The 20,342-nt window shown below is 34.8% G+C and overlaps 1 pseudogene; it reads left to right on the top strand.

The window, feature by feature from the left end:
• The first annotated feature begins 14,112 nt into the window (after positions 1-14,112).
• LOC138828696 (U6 spliceosomal RNA) lies at positions 14,113-14,212 on the top strand (annotated as a pseudogene).
• Positions 14,213-20,342: the final 6,130 nt, after the last annotated feature.

Genomic DNA, 20,342 nt, shown 5'->3' on the forward strand with positions numbered 1-20,342 from the left:
GTTAGGAGCTGTCTTGCTCAGCCTGTTGAACCAGCTTCATGAGGTAAGCCCCTCTGTGCCCTGGCTAAACTATAACAGTTATTCATTGTCCATCCAGCCTTACTGGACTTAGTATTTTTTGTATGTTATTTTCTAGCACCTGGCCAAAATTATGATACATAGTTATGGAATGAAAATATAATGCCATCTTAAGAAAGTCATTTAGGGCTTTGGAAATGTGACTTCATGGTGTGGTGATTGCCTAGCCTGCCTGAATGCCTGGGTTCAATTCCTCACAGAAAAACACTGAAAGAGATGCTGTGCCCCAAGTGGTAGAGTGGTAGCCTTGAGGAAAAAAAAGCAAGCTCAGGAATAATTCCCTAGTCCTGAGTTTAAGCCCCCTGGACTGTCAAAAACAAAAGAAAACAGTTAGTAAATGCAAAATAAAGAACACATACTTGGAATATATAATTGCTCCTTCCATACTGATACCTGACAATAGTCCCTAATTCATGCATTTTGCCTATATTAGGATACTGTGTTGAAAAAAAATGTTTTGTTCATTAGATCACTGCAGTTAATGCCAGGAATGTACTTAGATGTCAAGGGAAGATGAATTCTGGAAATTAAAAGATTCCAGGCTTTTGAGTAGTCACTGGTAATCACAGAGAAGGCTAGTCTAAGTGAGATTTGGAAATCTTTTTGGTCAGTCATGGCACTAAAAAGGCAGAGACTAATAGTTGTGATAGAAGAGAAGGAATAACTCCAGATGGAAGGAATAAATGATAGTAACTAACATATACCAGAAACTGTTCTAGGGAACTATTTTGGGTTATTGAAGAACTAGTTATCAACTAGGTTTATACCTCATTGCCTTTAACATTGTAAATCTCTTAGGCTAGTTTTTAATCTCTGTGTGATAAATGTATCTCCTTCTATGCTGTTCTTTCATACCTGATCTCCTTTGCTTTCTAAAAACCTCAGTCTTTCTATATTACTCTATGAATATTGCCTAGTACTAAATAACACCTACACAGATGGCAGAGGATGCTAATGTAAGAGTCCCATAGCTCATGAGTCATTAATATAACAACATGGAAAAATGAGGACATATTTATTCCTACCCCAATTTTTCTGAAAAGCTGCAATGTCATCATTTGGTTCAAATTTCCATTCTTTGTCTACATAGTGTCATTAAGTACACATAAATGCAAATATGAGCCAGGTGCTGGTAGCTCAAGCCTGTAATCCTAGCTACTCAGAAGGATGAGACCAGAGGATTGTGGTTCAAAGCAAGCCTTGTCAGGAAAGTCCATGAGACCCTTATCTTCAATTAATCACAGGAAACCCAGAATTGGTGCTGTAGCTAAAGTGGTAGAGTGCTCAACTTGAGATGAAGAGGTGAGGGACAGCGCCCACAAAAAAAGTGCAAATATGACTTTCAGTTTCCCCAAAAGGAATGACAAGGTCAATAGTAATCTTTCCAAGCATAAAAAATAATTACAAAATGATTCAGTGCACCTACTTTCACTGAGTTATTTAAGTTATGGCTTCTTTGCTGGGCATATTCTCTTCTTTTAAAAATTGTCAAATATTAGCTTTATAATAAACTTCATCTAATATTTTTTTTCAAAGGAGAAGTCCATACTGTCGATATCACTTGGCTTTCTTACTATCCTATTTCAAAGCTAATCCAGGCAGGAAAGTCTGTCAAACTATTATCTCTAAATAAACACTAAAAAAAGCCGGAAGTGGAGTTTTGGCTCAAGCAGTAGAGTACTAGCTTTGAGGATAGGTGGGCAAGAAAGACAACTGTTCAGGGACAGGGTCCAGCCCCTGGGTTCATGTCCCAGAACCAGGACAAACTAAACAAACAAGCAAACAAAAACAACCCCCAGATATTTCTTTGGGACTGTCCTTAAAGGAGTACTGCTCTGAGAAGAGGCTACTTGTGCTGAACATATTCACAAGATCCTGCTTTTTTGGAATCCTTATTGCTATGGAGAACTCAGGACCAGACTAAAGGAATTGATAACTGACTCCTGCCAAAAGAGAATCTTCTTAGGGATGAAATATCCATACATAAGACACTTTTAAACCTCCATGTCTTTGTTTCTTTGCAGTAGAACAACTTTAAAACAATGTTATTAGGGGCTGGGAATGTGGTTCAGTGGTACAGTGCTTGCCTTGCATGCATGAGGCCCTGATTTCTCAGTACCACATAAACAGAAAAAGTCAGAAATGGCGCTGTGGTTCAAGTGGTAGAGCACTATCGTTGAGATGAAGATCTGAGGGAGAGCGCCCAGGCACAGACTTTAGGCCCCACAATTGGCAAAAACAAATACAAACTAACTAAAAAACAACAACGTTAATTCCTTTTATTCTATGCTGGCCTTCACATGGCACATTATTATCTTTTGTAATACTCTCAAGTAGAAGTTTACAGACAAGTTTATATGAATAAAAAATACACTGGAAAAAGTAAGGGACAGAGTTTCCTTCAATCCTTGGGATTCTTTTCTTGTACAGTAAAAAGGAAAGCACAAGTTAATTTGAACTTTATCATTTCTCTGTGTTCAATTCCTCTCCTGGGTTCAGTTTCCACAAAGTCCAGTAACAATCATTGGTGCTTCTTGAGGTCTAATGAATGTTTTCTGTCTTCATTGAAATAACACAAGGACACTTTTGGACATGAGGTAATAGGTGTTTCAGAGAAAACTTAGTAAAAGAGAAAATATAAAATTTATATTGCTTATAAATATGTTATCCATGAGTACATTTAGTTCAAACTTCATAATTGTTCTGCAAATTAAGCCAAATTTTAAATGGGAAGAAGGTCCTCAGATCATTCTTTTTGTGAGTGTATTTGCTGTGTGTTATTTCCCTAGTGCACATGAATTAACAGTAAGAGAAACATTTGCAACAATAGGAGAAAGAGAAGTTCTGTGTTTAAGTATAAGGGTTCAATACAATATAGAAGACTACAAATAAGACAACATCGAAACAATAAAGCCAAGTCCAATATGTAGATTTATGGGAGTGTTCCTAAGTGGAATATGAAGTATGAGGCCTTTCCCTTTCTCAATCATGTTTGCTAATCGCACAAATTTTTAAAAATAGAATGGAAGAATAATTCTGGTTCCAATGAAAGTCAGATATAAGGGCATGGACTTAACTGGAAAAACAAGTCCATCTCGAGAGAGCAGGGATTATACTCGCAATGAACTAGTGGCTAAATCACATTTCTTTTTCTTTCCTTTACTTGCATTTTGTTGTTGTTGTTGGTCTTGGCACTTGAACTTTGGGCCTGGGCACTGTCCATCTGCTATTCAGCTCAAGGCTACTGCTCTACCGCTTGAGCCACAGTGCCACTTCCAGTTTTCTTGTAGTTAATTGGAGAAAAAAGTCTCTGGGACTTTCCTAGCTGGGCTGGCTTTGAACCCCAATCCCCAGATCTCTCCACCACGCAGCTTAAGATCACATTTCTAACAGTGTACACTCAGCATATGCAATGTGTATGTTCATCTATCTTTATATGAATTTTTGAGTTAAAAATGTGGGCTACAGCTTAGACTTTTCACTCACAAAAATGTTCATAGTTTAAAAGTTGATACTTCTGGAGATATAAAACCTAAGAATGTAAAGCAGTCTGGGAAGTTCAGTTTGCATGCAGCCTGGGCAGAACAGTCTTTTCCACACTACCAGCCAAAACCTGAATTGGAAGAATGTCTCAGGTGAGGGAATACCAGGCATGAGCAAGATTGATGAATAAGAGCTTGAGGCGTTTGCATACATACATACAAACATACACATACACACAGAGGCACTTATATGTGCACACACAAATACACAAATGAAACAACTCTTAGAATATGTAGAAAAGTTTAAAAATAGCAATAGAAAATATGTCCTGAGTAAGAATTAAGAGATGAATTTTAATTTTAGAAAGTCCTCATGAACTTTCTTCAAAAAAGTTTGAGACTATTACATAGGTAGGGACGAGAGATAGTAAGAGAGTCACGTAATTACTATTAAAGGGATCGAATGAATCAGAGATCCCAGCAGGTGCATCTGAAAATGATCGTATCCTGTGTCAAATGTTAGAAGATCTTCTAAAATAGTACATAAACACTCTGAGCAGTCTGTCTAGTGGATAATATCATTGGAGAAGTTCAGAATTGCTAGTCTATGTCTAGATTAAATAAACCAACAAACATGGCAGGGCAATGTGATACAAACCTGGAATTCTAGCACTCAGACTAAGGCAGGAGATTAGAGAGTGGAATTAAATGGTGATACATTTCCTGGACCAGGTAGTATAATTTTGTCTAATAAAACAAACCAAACAACAAGAAAGGAATACACAGTTGGAAGTTTGGGCTAATTTTGTTATTATGTTTTGAGAAGTCAAGTTTCCTATTGAAATGCAACTCGTATATAATCTTCAGTTTTGTTTTAAATGCTCTCTTCATTACAGAACATTCCTAGATTCAAAATGGCTCATGATTCCCACCCAAAATTTGAAAAAGTAAGTAAGCATCATTCTGTTGGATTCCAAAGAAATGAGGAAGGATTACAAAATCTTAAGCCTAGAGAAATTTCAAAGTTCATCTAAAGCAGGACTTTGTAGATCTTGCTAAAATAGAATTTATTTTTTTTAAATTTTTTTATTGTAAAGATACTATACAGAGGGTTACAGTTACATGAGTGAGGCAATGAGTACACTTCCGCTTCCTCTTGAACATTGTTACCCCCTCCATTGTTTTCCCCCTACCATCCCCTCCCTCCCTCCCTTCCCCAAGGTTCTTTTTTTTTTTTTTTGATTGTGATTAAGTGATTACATAATTTCCGGAAATTCACAGTATTGTGGAATAATGATGCTCATTTAAAGTCACAAGTTCATTCTAACTTTCCTGGAGCAAATTGTCTATCACAGTCTGTAATATATAACGGTGCTCATATGTTATATACCATATATGTGATCAGCAGCATGGGGATATTTAGTAGTGGTTCAACCAGATGAGTGGGAGTTCTTTGTTTCTTAAGTCCTGTTAGTTTTGTCATATCACCTAACATTTTGGATTCATCATCCACTTATCAGGTAGACCATGTACTGTTTGTCTCTTCGTTCTTGGCTTACCTCGCTCAACATGATTCCTTCTAGCTCCATCCATTTCCCTGCAAATGCCATTATTTTGTCATTTCTAATGGCTGCATAGTATTCCATTGTGTATAGATACCACAATTTTTGGATCCATTCATCTGTGGTGGGGCATCTAGGTTGTTTCCATATCCTAGCTATTGCAAACAGTGCTGCAATAAACATGGAGGTGCACGTGTCCTTGTATATTGGTTCCTGTTGTTCAGGGTAGATGCCTAGAAGTGGTATGACTGGGTCGTAAGGGAGGTCAATCTTTAGCTTTCTAAGGACCCTCCAGACTGCTTTCCAAAGTGGTTGTATGAGTGTACATTCCCACCAGCAGTGTAATAGCATTCCTCGTTCTCCACATCCCCTCCAGCATTTGTCGTTGGCTGATTTGTGGATGTGGGACATTCTGACTGGGGTAAGGTGGGTTGTCTTTATTTGCATTTCCTTCACCACCAGGGATGATGAACATTTCCTCATGTGTTTCTTTGCCATTTTTATTTCTTCATTTGAGAAGTCCCTCTTTAGTTCCCTTGCCCATTTAGTAATTGGTTTGTTGGGTTTGGGAGGGATTAGTTTCTTGAGTTCCCTGTATATACAGGATGTTAACCCCTTGTCTGATATATTGCTGGTAAATATTTTTTCCCAATTAGTTGGTTGTCTTTCTAGCTTGGTTGCGATAGCTTTATCTGTGCAGAAGCTTTTTATTTTAAGGTAGTCCCATTTGTCGAGTCTCTCTCCAATTTGTTGTGACCCTGCGACTCTGTTCAGGAAGTTCCTTCCTGTGCCTATTAGTTCAAGTGTCTCTCCTACTTTGTCCTGCAGTAGTTTCAGAGATTCAGGTTTAATGTTAAGGTCTTTAATCCATTTTGAGTTGATGTTGGTGCATGGTGATAGGGTGGGGTCCACTTTTAGTTTTCTGCATGTGGCTGCCCAGTTTTCCCAGCACCAGCGGTTGAAGAGGCTATGTTTCTTCCATTGTATGTCTTTGGCTCCTTTGTCGAATATCAGCTGGCTGTAGGCCTGTGGATTTATTTCTGGATCTTCTATTCTGTTCCATTGGTCTTTGGGTCTGTTTTTGTGCCAGTACCATGCTGTCTTTGTTATTATAGCTCTGTAGTAGAGTTTGAAGTTCGGCATGGATAGCCCTCCCATATTGTCTTTATCCCCTAGAATTGTTTTGGCTATTCTAGGTCTTTTGTTGTTCCATATGAATTTTTGGACTGTTTTCTGTATTTCAGAGATGTACGTCATTGGGATTTTAATAGGAATTGCGTTGAATTTGTATATTAGTTTTGGAAGTATTACCATCTTTACTATATTAAGTCGGCCTATCCAGGAGCATGGGAGGTCTTTCCATTTCCTAGTGTCTTCTGCAATTTCTTTCTTTAACTTTTTATAGTTCTCATTAAATAGTTCTTTTATATCTTTGGTTAGGTTAATTCCTAAATATTTTATTTTTTGGGAGGTTATTGTGAATGGGGTTGCTCCCTTTATTTCCCTCTCTTCCTGTACATTATCAGTGTATAGGAAGGCAACTGATTTTTGTGGGTTTATTTTGTATCCTGCTATTTTGCCGAAGTGATTTCTGATTTCTAAGAGTTTGGGGATGGAGTTTTTGGGATCGTGGAGGTATAGTATCATGTCGTCTGCAAAAAGTGATAGGTTAACTTCTTCTTTCCCTATGCGGATCCCTTTAATGTCTTTTTCTTGCCTTATTGCCCTGGCTAAAGGTTCTAGGACTATATTGAAGAGGAGTGGAGACAGTGGGCATCCTTGCCTTGTTCCTGATTTTAGGAGAATTGGTTGTAGCTTTTCCCCATTAAGTATAATATTGGCTATTGGTCTGTCATAAATGGCTTTTATTGTTTTTAGAAATGTTCCTTCTATTCCTATTTTCTCCAGAGCTTTTAGCATGAATGAATGTTGAATTTTGTCAAAGGCCTTTTTTGCATCTGTAGCGATAATCATGTGATTCTTGACCTTGGCTCTGTTGATATGTTGGATTACATTTATTGACTTACGTATGTTAAACCATCCCTGTGTCTATGGGATGAAGCCTACCTGGTCATAGTGAATTATTTTTTTATGTGTTTCTGGATTCTGTTAGCTAGAATCTAAAATAGAATTTAGAATTAACATAAATAGTTTAGTTTTGCTTCTAATTTCATATTTTATAGGATACTACAAAATTCTTTTTGAGTAGAGGGTTTAATTGACAAATTCACAAATGATTCTGGCATTTTATTTGCCTAGAATATGCTTTCAAGAGAGTTATAATTAGATCTTAGTTAATAGAAAATTCCAACAATTCATGTATAAAATGATAATGTAAATAATCTAGACAGAGTTGCCAACAAATCGATATTAATTTATAAATATAGAAAAATTGCAATTTTTGAGGGTTTTGTATAACATTGTATGAAGAGAATAATTGTGTGACATCTTCTTTCTTCTACCTATATGTAACACAGGAAGCAATTTCCTTAATTACGTGCCTCTGTATACAGTGAGAAAAATGCTACATTTGGGGTTTGTTTTTATTTTATTGGTTTGTCCTAGGGCTTGAAATCTGGGTCTGGGAACTGTCTCTTAGCCTGTTTATGCTCAAGGCTCGTGTGCTACCACTTCAATCTCAGTGCCACTTGTGTCTGACTTTTTCTGAGTTTATTGGATATTTGAACCATAATCTTCTGACCTTAGCATCCTAAATATCTGTGATAGTTTAAAAAAGTATAAATATAAATAACATTTGCAAGTGTTCTGATCTCAAGAATCTTACTGGGGGAAAAGTGATGCAACCCAGTTAATTGTAGTATTCTTTCCAGAAGAAGGAGAGAATCACATTATCAGAGGTGTAGTATTTTTTTCACAATAGAGATAAGCTATTCATGATGTGAATTAAGGGAATATTAAGGTGCACTTTACAAGTTGGAAATTATTGGACTAGGATGACTTTATGGCATAAATCTTTGGATTGATGGTTCATAGAAATTATAGCTTTCTCTGATAAAATTTGCTTACTCTTGAAGAATTAATTACAGATGCTTCATAATTTTATCCTCTACCAGAATGTGGCTATTTTTCTGTTGACTTCTCAATCTGTAACACTCCACTGGAAACTGCATCTATTGCAAAATTACTTAACATGCAAACAGGTACTGTTTTGAATCGCTCAGGTATGGAATGTTCAGAATTTGAAAATGAGTAGTTATTAGTCATAGGAATTTTGAGGAACACATATATTCTGTCCTCTTAACAACTCATTTACTTTTAAAAGTTATGGGTTTCCATAGAATTAAACTACATTCAGTTTTAGTATGAGAAAGTACAAAATTTTTCCTTTTTTCAAAATATTGTCAAGTTTATTGTGAAAATATTGTCTAATTGTATAACATTCAAGTTGATGACTCTCTGATAAAAAAGGAGTAATCAATTCAAATTAGATGCCAAATAATATTGATTTTTAAAAAGTTACTACATAAAATAATATTTACTATAACAATACAGTGAAATTATTTTTTATGTAGCTTATTTTTTAATTTAATTTTATTGTCAAATTGGTGAACAATGGGTTACAGTAATTGTAAGGTAGTGAAAACATAACTTTTCAAACTTTTTACCCCCTCTTTCATTTTTCTTACAGTTTTCTTTCACCTCAATACTCCTCACAAGTTTTAATATACATTTCCAACATATTGTCTTGTGAGTATTGTTATTGCATTGGCTTGCCCTTTGTCCTTTGTCTTGCCATTTTGTTGTTCTCTTCCCTTCCCTAATTAAGGTAAATGTATACACAATACACAGGGCACAAAATCAAATACAGCCAATGCCAAACCATAGGTGGAAAACCCAAAGAAAATAGAAATCACATAGTACATTAAAAACAACTGCAAAAAAATCTCTGTTTCCATACCTTGGAGTTCATTTTGCTCAGCATCAGCTTATATGTTCATATATACACATAAAGCCACTGGAAAATAATAGTTGCATGGACACTATATCATATAAACAACATGTTACTGTTTTTGATGGAAAAGGTTGAATTAGGATTGGGGAAAACGTGATTCTGATAAAGGAATTTCAAAAGAGTTTAAAAATTATGACAGGTATATTTTAATTGTTCAAATTTTTAACAAATTAGCCTATTAAGAAAATTGCCTGGGAAAATAGGCTTTCATGCAAAGAAAGCTATGGAGACCTAGTTGAGAGGGAGCAATGTGGGTAAAGATAGCTCATTTTCACACTAAACAAACTTCAGAAACCTTACTGTAAATCCTGTAGGTTCCCTTGAGAATTGTCCTTACCCAGGAAATATACTCTCACTGTGTGAAATTCAAAGTTCTTAAGAAAACTAAGACATCAAATTTTGTGAATTGACCTTTAATTACCCAAATTATTCTTTGAAAAAGATAATTTGGGTCAAAATACTTAGGGAGAAAGGGCCCTTCAAAATGAAAGAAGGTATTGGGTTCACACTTTTCTGTTTGTAACACTTTCCACAATGTCTTTGCACGTGAAGCACTGAAACACAGAAAAAAATCTGATTGGTTACGCCAATGATTACACATTTCTAAGTAGCTTACAAAAAATAATATCCTTATTAACATGAGGTAGTGAAGACTTCTCTTATTACATAAGCCAAAATGTTTGGGATCAGAAAAGAATTGAGAAAATTGAAAGGGGAAGAAAACAATGTTCTTAGAAGCCCTATCTAAGCATACTGAGTTCAGCAGTGGAGGGAGGCCAAAAATTTTGATATAGATTGTCTTAATATTTTTGCTACCTAAAGTGATTTTACAGAGCCTATTTGGCTCACTACAATGTAGAACAGTTTGAATGAGGACAGGAAAATAAATTCTACGTCCAAATGAGGCAACTTAAAAGAGTTTTAAAAGAGAAACCATGAAGATGTAGCGGGGTGGGGTAGGGAGGAGATCTTATAGTCTTTCAGCTTCACTGGACTTGAAGTCAAGAAGCTGTGCTTAATTGGAAATCAGGGAAGAGCTAAGAGGAGGACATAGAATTAGGACATAGAAGTATTGTCCTTTGTAATAGACACTGTTACCCAAGGTATGGATGATTTAACTCTATTCTATTCCATACATCTTGCTGAGCAAATGCAAGACTAAGAAAAAATAATCTATTGAAATAATTTTGCAAAGAATAACTTCACTGATCCTGATATGGTATCTAAGGAGAGTCTTAAGAGAGAACATAAAAGTGGAGTATACTTCGGTTTCCTCTAAGCATCTTGTTAGCAAAATATATCTTTGAGGTTAGAAGTGATTGAACCAAAAAGTAGTGGAGTACTTATTTTTGTGGAACTTTAGACAGAAGAAGACTTTCAAGGTAAAAGAAAAAAAGTATAGCTAAATATTTGTGATCACAGCTTCTTGGATCCATTTTTTGGAGACAAAGTTTTACATTAGAGTTTGTCCTCATTAACATAGATGGATTTTCATGGCAACCAAATGCAAGGGTGAAGCTTAATGGACTCCCTTGGACAAGTAAACAGCATGGTAGAAAAAAATGGCAAATAATATTTAGGAAATTAGTTTGGCTAATTACTTTGCCAGAACAAAGAATGAAAGATATAATTCAAAATCACTTGACTTAAAAGTATGAAGAAAGAGTAGTGAAGAGAGATGAGAGAAAACATAGAGGACTCTTCTGTCTCCAGTGGAGTAATGGATTCTTTATCTTGTTTCTTCCATTCTATCTTCACAAGCTATCAAGTGTGGCTGAGGACTGGAGTATCCATTGCAGACAAAGAGAACTCACAGAAGAAAATATTTGCAGCAGATGTAGGTGATTCACAACCTTAGACAATCTACTTAAATCTGTTCAAAATTCTCTGCTACCCCAAACTGCCCTCTTTGAACAGCTTTGTTTTACTAGTCCCAAGACTACCCTTCATGAACTATTTAAAATTTTGAGAGGTCATATACATCCTCTCTAGAGATTGCTGTTTGGTTGTGATTTTTGTGTGTTTTTGTTTTTTGTTGTGTTTTTTAATTAAATTTCAAAAGGTTGTGCAAGTGTATTACAATAAATATGTCCATCTAATTGTCCAATGCTCCTGGATCAGAGTGACTCCTTCTATCATTCTCAACCAACCCCTTCTCCAAGATGTATTTCAGATTTATCACTTCCTTTATCACATGTGTACATTGAGTATTCTAGCTGTACTTGCCCCTTGTTCCATTTTTCATTCATTCTGTCTTTACTATTATTCCCCTCTGGTTTCAACTTCCTGATAGTCATTCTGTTAAACTGTTAATATTTTGAAAGGTTTATATAATATCCATGGAGTTTCAATCCTGCGTACACTTGAACTGATGTCAGCTTATATTTCCATAGTTCATTCATCTGCAATAACAATTTGCAAGACTGGAGATGTGAAGCACCTAGACATGATTTTATTCTCATCCATTTGTAAGATTAATCTTTAGTCAACAAGAAAGTTTAAAAATGGCTTAGAATATATTCCTAACTACCAAATTTTATAAATGGCTTTGAAAAAAGGTTTGTGATTATTTTATTTTACATGGGATAATATTTTCTACTACCTATAAGTTTTGGAAAAAGAAGACGACTACAATTTACTACTATACAGGAATATGGTAGAAATAGAAGACAGATTTTATGTTTGTCACATCTCTGATGAGTACCCATATTCATGACTTTAAGTCATATTTCTTACTATGTTAGACTGATAGGTAAAACATAAAACAACATATGATAAAGCAACTATTTGTGACTTTTTAAAATGTACCTTAGTAAGTGATTAAACTTACTTTATTAGCTAGTGTTTGGGTTTGAATTATGGGAGGTTTTTCTATTTGACACATCTCTGTAAGGCACCTACTGAAAAACACAAATGGTGGGTGGTACTATTTCTACACTTTAATGAATGGTTGAACCTGTTTGGCATTAGTGCTGGGTAAATAAAACAACTCTATTGTAACTTGCACCCTAAACTTGAAAACTTTGTAATGTCAATATTGTCTACTTGTCAAATGTTATTTTGGTGTATGTGATTTTTAAAAAATTATTTGAAAAGGAATCTGTTTTCAGGAGATTAAGTGTAGGTTATCATTGGTTTGAGAATGATAACATTTTTATTCTACAGAAACAAGTTTTACTGAAGTACCAGTATTTTGAAGCATTAACGATCTTCTCAATTAATGTTTTTGTGAATTATATTTGACCTGTAAGTCAAGTTTTCCTAGCCTTGGTAGACCAATTATGGATCTATCGTTCTAGGAACTATTTATTTTTGCCTACTTATCCTGGACTGAAATCTTTGAGTAATCATTAGAAGAGGGGTATTAAAAATAATTTTGTGACATTTGTGATCTTGGTCACTCATATGGGCTGGTCATTTGTAAACTGAAAGTTTGAATTGCTGTACTGTCTCTCAGATTTTGTGATCTCATCTTTCATTTTAAGTTGCATTGCATTACACAATTGCTTACCACTAATTCCGGGGTCATAAGGAATTGAGATGGATTTTCAATTACTTTCTGTTAGCATGTTTCATGAGCCTAGGTGAGAAATCTTCCCCTTGTTATCAGATGAAGAGGATAACTAAGACCTGGGATCCTAGGACCCATGGGTCCTGCAGAAGAATAATACCTTTTAGATATCATATCAGCAAAATTTGGGTACAATCAGTAGAAATGCTTCAGAAATATAGAGAAAAACATTTTGCAACCAGTGAGTTAAAACAATAAACAGAGCAGCAGAGTAAAATCCCTTATAGATTAGAGGAAAACAATTGTTTTTTTTTTACAATGTGAATTCAGGAGACCAAGAATACTTAGAACATATCACAAGTTTATACCAAAGACATTGCATTGATACTTTTTATATTCTAATGTACATTCTAAACCTTATTATTTATATTCCAATCTATTTATTGTAATAAATGTCTATTTATTTGTCAAATTATCAATTAATTCTAGTAAGTTTCACTGTGTGAAATAAAATATCAGCACGTATAAATATAAAATATATAACTATAAAATATAAGAAAAAAGGCACATGTTTTGCAATGTTCTGTTGTGGTTAGGGTATCAAAGGCAACTGTGTTTTAAAATATTATTCCATTATTTCTACCTCAGTGTTTGGTAGAGTTGGACCTAAAGCTTTACCATTTGGAGATTTACAGCCTAGAGACAAGAGGAAACACTGTGATTAAAACATTACCAATTTAAGGCCTAATATCGAGGAGAAACATATAGACTTCTCTTGTAACTATGAAAATATTTGATGAAAGAAAGGCAGTAGTGTAAATTCCTGCCTGGATGGATGGTAGACAGGCCAGGACATTTGGTAATCATGCATGTGAAAATTTTTTTCACCTTCTTGGCTTTAGCTACTATTGAAATGTTAGGTATAAAAAACTATTATATTTTGATAAAATACCTTCTAGCCTAAATGATTCTGTCTTAACTGTTTATCTCTCTATGATCCCTTTTAACTAATATTAGTTTTGTTCCAATAAGAAAATTTATGCTGTCAGGGTAAGATATTCTGGTTGGTCTGTTGCTACAGGGAAGAAGAGTAAAGGGTCAGGTAGACATTTGTACCAGTAAGACATCATTTAGGAATTTTTAAGCTGCAGAAGTTTAGAAGTAGCTCTTAAGCAAGACTTACTTTGAATCCATTAGCTCCACAAAGCTAACTCAGTTTATAAATAAGTACTTGAAAAACAATCATCTTTGGACCTAGCTATAAAGGCTTCAAAGTATGATCAAATTTAAAATGAAAAAGACTTAAAATAGTCATAGACAAAAAAAATTGCAAATGTGAGCAATCGACCAAACAATATAAGCTTTTCCCAATATACACAGAATTTTAGAGAAGTAAGATCAATAACTTTTAGGAACAATAAGGTTTCCTAGTTACAAACAGTCAACCAAGGATATATGCCTGTATAAAGATTGCATCAATAACTACTTAAATTTACAGGCTACTACATGCTTCAGCAGGACGTTTACCCAAATTACTACAATATAGAGATTATCATGGCACTTGCACAAGGATGATATGAAAATTTGTGAAATACTCCATATTTTTCATTCTTGAGATGCAAGAAATGAAAAACAGTTATTAAAAATTGATTACAAAAATACAAGTCGTTATGTCGAAAAATGAACTTTACAACTTTGTGCGGGTGGAGGGGTAGCAGGGAGGATTGAGTGGGGGAGCAGGTGAAGGATGGGAATGGAAGGGAAGGGTAAATACAGGAGGAGGCTACAATGCTTGATAAGAAATGTACTCATTATCTTGCCCATGTAATTGTAACCCCTCTGTACAGTATTTTCACAATAAAAAATTTAAAAAGGCAAATGTAACAATATACGTAATTCATTGAACTGAAAGTTAGTTTGACATCAGTGCGTTAAATCCTCACCTTAGAATGGCCTTTACATAGCATAATCTTTACAAAACATTTGAAATTGGATAACATTGTCATTTTATCCCAAAGAAATAAAATACTATAAGGACCTAGGAAAAAAAAGGAATCTTAAACTTTTTCTATATGGAATGCTATCTGAAATAACACATTTATTAATGAACCTATATATTATAAAACAATGTATAATTCAAAGTATTATATCTAGGAGAGAATTAAATAGATTATGGACATTATACAAATAAAATACAGAGTATTTTAAAATATACTTTTTTCATACAAGCACCAGAAATATTTTTAGTTTCTGTACTACTCATTTCAACAGATAAGTTAAAGTGATTTCTGATTTAAAAATCACAAACCCTGCAGAAATCATTATAGATGTATACAAACAACTCTTGAATACATTTTGACATCAGTCAGGCAATTCACTTGAAGAATACTATGGAATCCATGAATTTTTAAAGTAAGATATTGCTGTTGCTTTGTATTGTGAAAATATTTTGTACAGACACAAAGATGGATTGGCATTTTTGAAATTTAAGAATCTTAACCAAACCATTATGAGTTAGGAGAACAATTTTTACAGCCTTCCACAATTTAAAAGAGGTAGTGATACATATTTATCCTTTTGGCAATATTAAATGCAGTTTCTTCCAAGTTGTTCTTCAGACCTGGTTTGATATAATGCTTCAATAGAAGGCGATCCAGCATATCTTCGCTATTTCTATTCCAAGCAGCAAGATGCAAGGGAGTCAAGAGGACTTTAGTTTGGGCATTGGTATCTGCCTCAATGTGAACTAAGAAAGCAGCCACTCTGGTATTATTCAATATATAAGCACTGTGCAGGGGTGTCTAGCCATTCACAGTAATTGCATGAATATCTGCCTTGAGCCACCAACTCATGGACAATGTCTAAGTGCCCACTGGAGGCTTCCCGATGAAGAGAGGTATATTCATCATCATCCCTAGTATTCACATGAGTGGCCTTTTAGGAAAGCAGTGTCTGCACTGTAGTAAGCCAATTATTTTCAGCAGCCCAAACAAAAATTTGCTTTAATACTTCTCCATTTTTTTTTTTGCAAATGATGACATTCCTCACTTTTTCATCTTGTTCCTTGTCTTCATCAGAATTGCCTAACCAGAGACAGTGAGTACCAGTGGGAATGGGGTGCACATGTATTCCCTAATAGTTCACGTTGGTTGAACTGGTCAGAAAAATCCAGTGAATTTTCTACATCTGTTATTTCACCATGATTTTCTTTCTCTTTTTCCAATTTTACTATTGGAAATTATTCTAACTGGAGAGTAGGGAATTCATAGAGAGCAAAGGAAAGGTTTTCCTCCATATTCAAAGGTACAGACTGAAAATGGGACCAGTGGTGTCTTCATGTGCAGCTTATTATAGGAATGAGAAAATATGAAATAATGCCTTCTAAGTAAATAATTTGGGAAATGGCAGAGCAGAAAGTGAAATGATGCAACCAAAAATATAAAAGCAAAATAAATTAGGATAATTATGGAGCAGTCACATTATCTATGAGAACCATGAAAGGGAGAGAGGAAGAGAGAGACAGATGTACAATGACCTAGCTAGCCACAAAATCCATGCCTCTGATCAATTTATAGAGCAAACAATTTTATTTTTTAAAAGAGGTGGAAATGGAATTTATGAATTTACTTGAAATTAGTAAATACATTTTTATTAGCCTACATAAAGAGACATAGCTTTGACCAAATTACAGACAAAAATCTAAATCCTTGATAATTCTAGTAACAGATCTGACTGAAATCAGTTGAATCACACTTTTCCTGTAGAGTGAAGGAATAGGTTCAGGTTAGGAAAACAGCTAGAGAAGGCAGACCGATTGTATCTGTGACAAAACTTTGTGGAAAATGGTATCAAGGATTAATTACTGGTGATCCACTTGCACTGGAAGTGTGAATCTGAACTATTGCTTGCTGATTCTGAACTATTTCTTTAATAATTATAAGTTCCAAGAAGAAAAGGTGAGATTTAATTGATAGCAAAGGATTAGTAATACACTTTGACTTCTCATTAAGCACCTTCAATCATCAAAATCACATGAAGACAATAGAGAGGCCTACTTTTTTGGATGAAAACAAGTATCTTTAAAAACAAGGTAATTAAGTATTCCTACAAAGGACTTCTATTTTACTACTGCATTATATAGTTTTTTCTAATGTTGGGTAACAAATAATGGATCTATTAGAAAGCTCTTAAAGCTCATATGTTCAATAGTGAGTTCTCTTATATTATACCATGGTATTTTTGTTTATGGTTTTAAGAAGAAATTTGCTAGCTTAAATTTCTGACAAGACAATATCATCACTGTACAACTTGCTTCTATACTCTAAGTTTTAAATTACTATCTAATATGTGTATTAGATAGCTATAGAGGAAAAACTAGAAGCCACACTTGTGGCTCATGTGTTTATCCTAGCTAATCAGAAAGATGAAATCTGAGGATTGTGGTTTGAAACCAAACCAAGCAAAAAAAAGTCCATTAAATTCTGATTTGAAAGTAACCAGCAAAAGCTAGAAATGGAGCTGTGGGACAAGCAGTAAAATTCTAGGCTTGAGAAAACTACAACAAAAAAACAACAAATCCTGGGACAGAGCCAGGCCATGAGTTCAAGCCTAGTATTAACACCAAACAAATGAATTAATTAATTAATTAAAATAAATTAAGTGGTCACATGTGGTGAGGCAAGTAAAATGTAACACCCATGGTGACTCTATTGTGTATTATTTTGTAATAAGGCAAATTAACATTTGTCTTAATCACTAAAATTTTATTTGTACTTTTTTGTACTAAACCCTGAATTTAGCATGCAAGTATATGTGTGTACATATGCACACATGTGTGTATGTTTATATGTGTGTGTGTGCTCTTGCAATGTTGCTTGCCAATGTGGACAAGGTGAGGCTCAAAAGAGCTAACTGTGTTGCAATGTTTTTATTTATCAGTGTTCTGTCATGTCATTTCTGTGGAGCCACCCTTCTGTACATTTTATTTGTCAAATAATAACATCATCATAATCAAAGCATATACAACATTAAGTTAGATAAAAGAGACCACTTTCAGCTCTTATTATATGTTAGGTAAGAAGATACAGATATAATTAGGTAGTAAGTTATTGTTGTAAGATGACTGTCAGTACAAAATATGTATTTGACCTCTTAAATTGGTTATGATTTTAAGATATACTCATGGAGTGAGTTTGACTGACTTGACCAAACAGGTATTACTCTCTGGTTATTCCTGTGAAACACAAGGTGAATAAACTCTTTCTGGATTTCTGTTGAAAATAACTTTCTTTGTAACATCATATCTATTCTCACTAAGATAATCAACCCTGTATTTATTAGGTTTGAATATCCCATCATATTGACTGAAAACCAGTATTGTGGATATGCTTGCTAGATATACCTTTCAAAACAAACAAACAAAAAGCATGTGTCACCTCCAGATTGTGGATGCATTTGAAGTTCTTTTGTACATGCAATGGGATCCTCACTAATGGCTCTTTTGTGAAAGTAACTATCACAACTTTAACAAACAAGGCTTTTCAAATATCTTTTCCAATATAAATAACAACCCCGAGAGCGTCTTGCAATTTCTGAAAAGCCTTTGAATATTTTTAGTATTATTTCAGTTCATTGACTATAGAGCTATAGACATTTCTGAAATAAATATTAAGATCTGAAGATGTAAGTGGGTATATAGGCTTTTTATGCAATAGAATATTATGAAATATTATGAAATAGAATAAAAGGATATAAGTGAATTTGGTAAGCTAATTATTAGAATAACTTTGTTTTCTAGTAACAGTTTTTTTTTTCTTTTTTTGGGGTCCAGTCGTGGGTCCTTGAACTCTGGGCCTGGGCACTGTCCCTCAGCTCTTCAGCTCAAGGCTAGTGCTCTACCGCTTGAGCCACAGCGCCACTTCCGGCTTTTTCCTTTTTGCTTATGTGGTGCTGAGGAATTGAACCCAGGGCCTCATGCATGCAAGGCAAGCACTCTACCACTGAGCCACCTTCCCAGCCCCAGTAACAGTTTTTTGAATGTAGATGATGCAGTTAAATTATTTCCTTTGTGGCTCTGTACTTCAGTTAGTTTTATAATCTTGATAATTATAAGAGTGAATTTGTAGAAAAATAAAGGTATTTGAAAATGATGGATTAATCTTGTGTTTTCTGTTCTACTCCCAAGAAAATGAGTTATTTTCAAGTGTTAATATTTTATCATTGAATCTTCAATATCACAAGAAATTTTGAAAAACATGCAGTAGTATTGATGTCTTTTTAAACCAATTGTATTCACAAGTTGGAGAGTCTTTAATTCATGCTTAGGTCTTGGTGTCCATAATTTTTAACCTCTCGTTCCTAACATTAATGATAGGTAAGACTGCATTTTTGGGTATATGAAAGGTAAATATTTATCTGGGGTCAAAGGTGAGTTTTATATCAGTCTTGCTTTAATAACATTTTAAAGTAATACATTTCTCTCAAAATGTTGGGTATAAAAAGCAATCAAAATACCTCTAATGGTAAACAACTTATGTGAGCTACAATGTGGAAATGATTGGTCTATAAGACCTGCAATCTGTTTCCATCAGGAATTGGGGAGATTATTCTTTCAGTATGACTGCGATGCAGTGTTGTCATGGGATAGAATATAATTTCTACAATTTTGAGCTAGAAATCAAGAATGTTATAGTTTAGCAGTTCCTTTCACCAGGGAGGTATAAATTGATTATGAACTTGGAGTTTTCATATTGCAGTTACCTATTTCCTTTTTTTTTTTTTTTTAGTTGGTCTTGGCACTTGAACTCTGGGCTTGGGTACTGTCCCTGCACTCTTCCACTCAAGTCAAGCACTGTACCGCTTGAGCTACAGTGCCACTTCTGGTTTATTAGCGGTTTATTATAGATAAGAATCTCTCGGACTTTCCTGACTGGGCTGGCTTTGAACCGCATTCCTCAGATCTCAGCCTCCTGAGTAGCTACGATTACAGGTGTAGCCACCGACATCCCGCTTAGTTTCCTATTTTCTAACAAAGATAAAGTGAAATATTATTAGAGTGTGGACAATAATTCTGGGAAATTTTCCTAGAATTAGTGGACTAAGTGCTGGTATTTTAGTCACAAAATAGAATGAAGTTATTTGGTACGGTGGGAATGGGCCGCAGGCTAAGATTTACCATTTGTGAAATGTTGTACTAGTAATTCCAACTCTGAAGACTTCAATATCATCATCTGAGAATTAGAAATAGAAGTAGTTCTACTTTATGGGATTATTGTGAGGATTAAATTAGATACCATAGGTAACGTACTTGGAAAAACAATCAGCATTTGATCCTTTCTACCTGTTATTTTATCATGTGATGAATTCTAACATTTTTACTGTGATTTTTATATTGTTTCTCTTTAGGATATGCAATGTGATGTATTGACATTCATTTTGTTGGTCACTTTTCTGTCATTTTGAGGAAAATAACTGCAAAGAAAATTTCTGAGAAGGAAACTATTATTTTGACTCATGATTGAAGAGAACACAGTTTAAGGTTCAGATGTCTCCATTGTTTTTTTTTTGGGGGGGGGTCCGGTCGTGGGGCCTGAACACTGGGCCTGGGTGATGTCCCTCAGCTGTTCAGCTCAAGGCTAGCTCTCTACCACTTGAAACACAGCGCCACTTCCAGCTTTTTATTTTTGCTTATGTGGTGCTGAGGAATCGAACCCAGGGCCTCAGGCCTGCAAGGCAAG

This window comes from Dipodomys merriami, unplaced genomic scaffold, assembly GCF_024711535.1.
Source record: "Dipodomys merriami isolate MVZ:Mamm:240054 unplaced genomic scaffold, mDipMer1.0.p SCAF_1615, whole genome shotgun sequence".
NCBI classification, from domain to species: Eukaryota; Metazoa; Chordata; class Mammalia; order Rodentia; family Heteromyidae; genus Dipodomys; species Dipodomys merriami.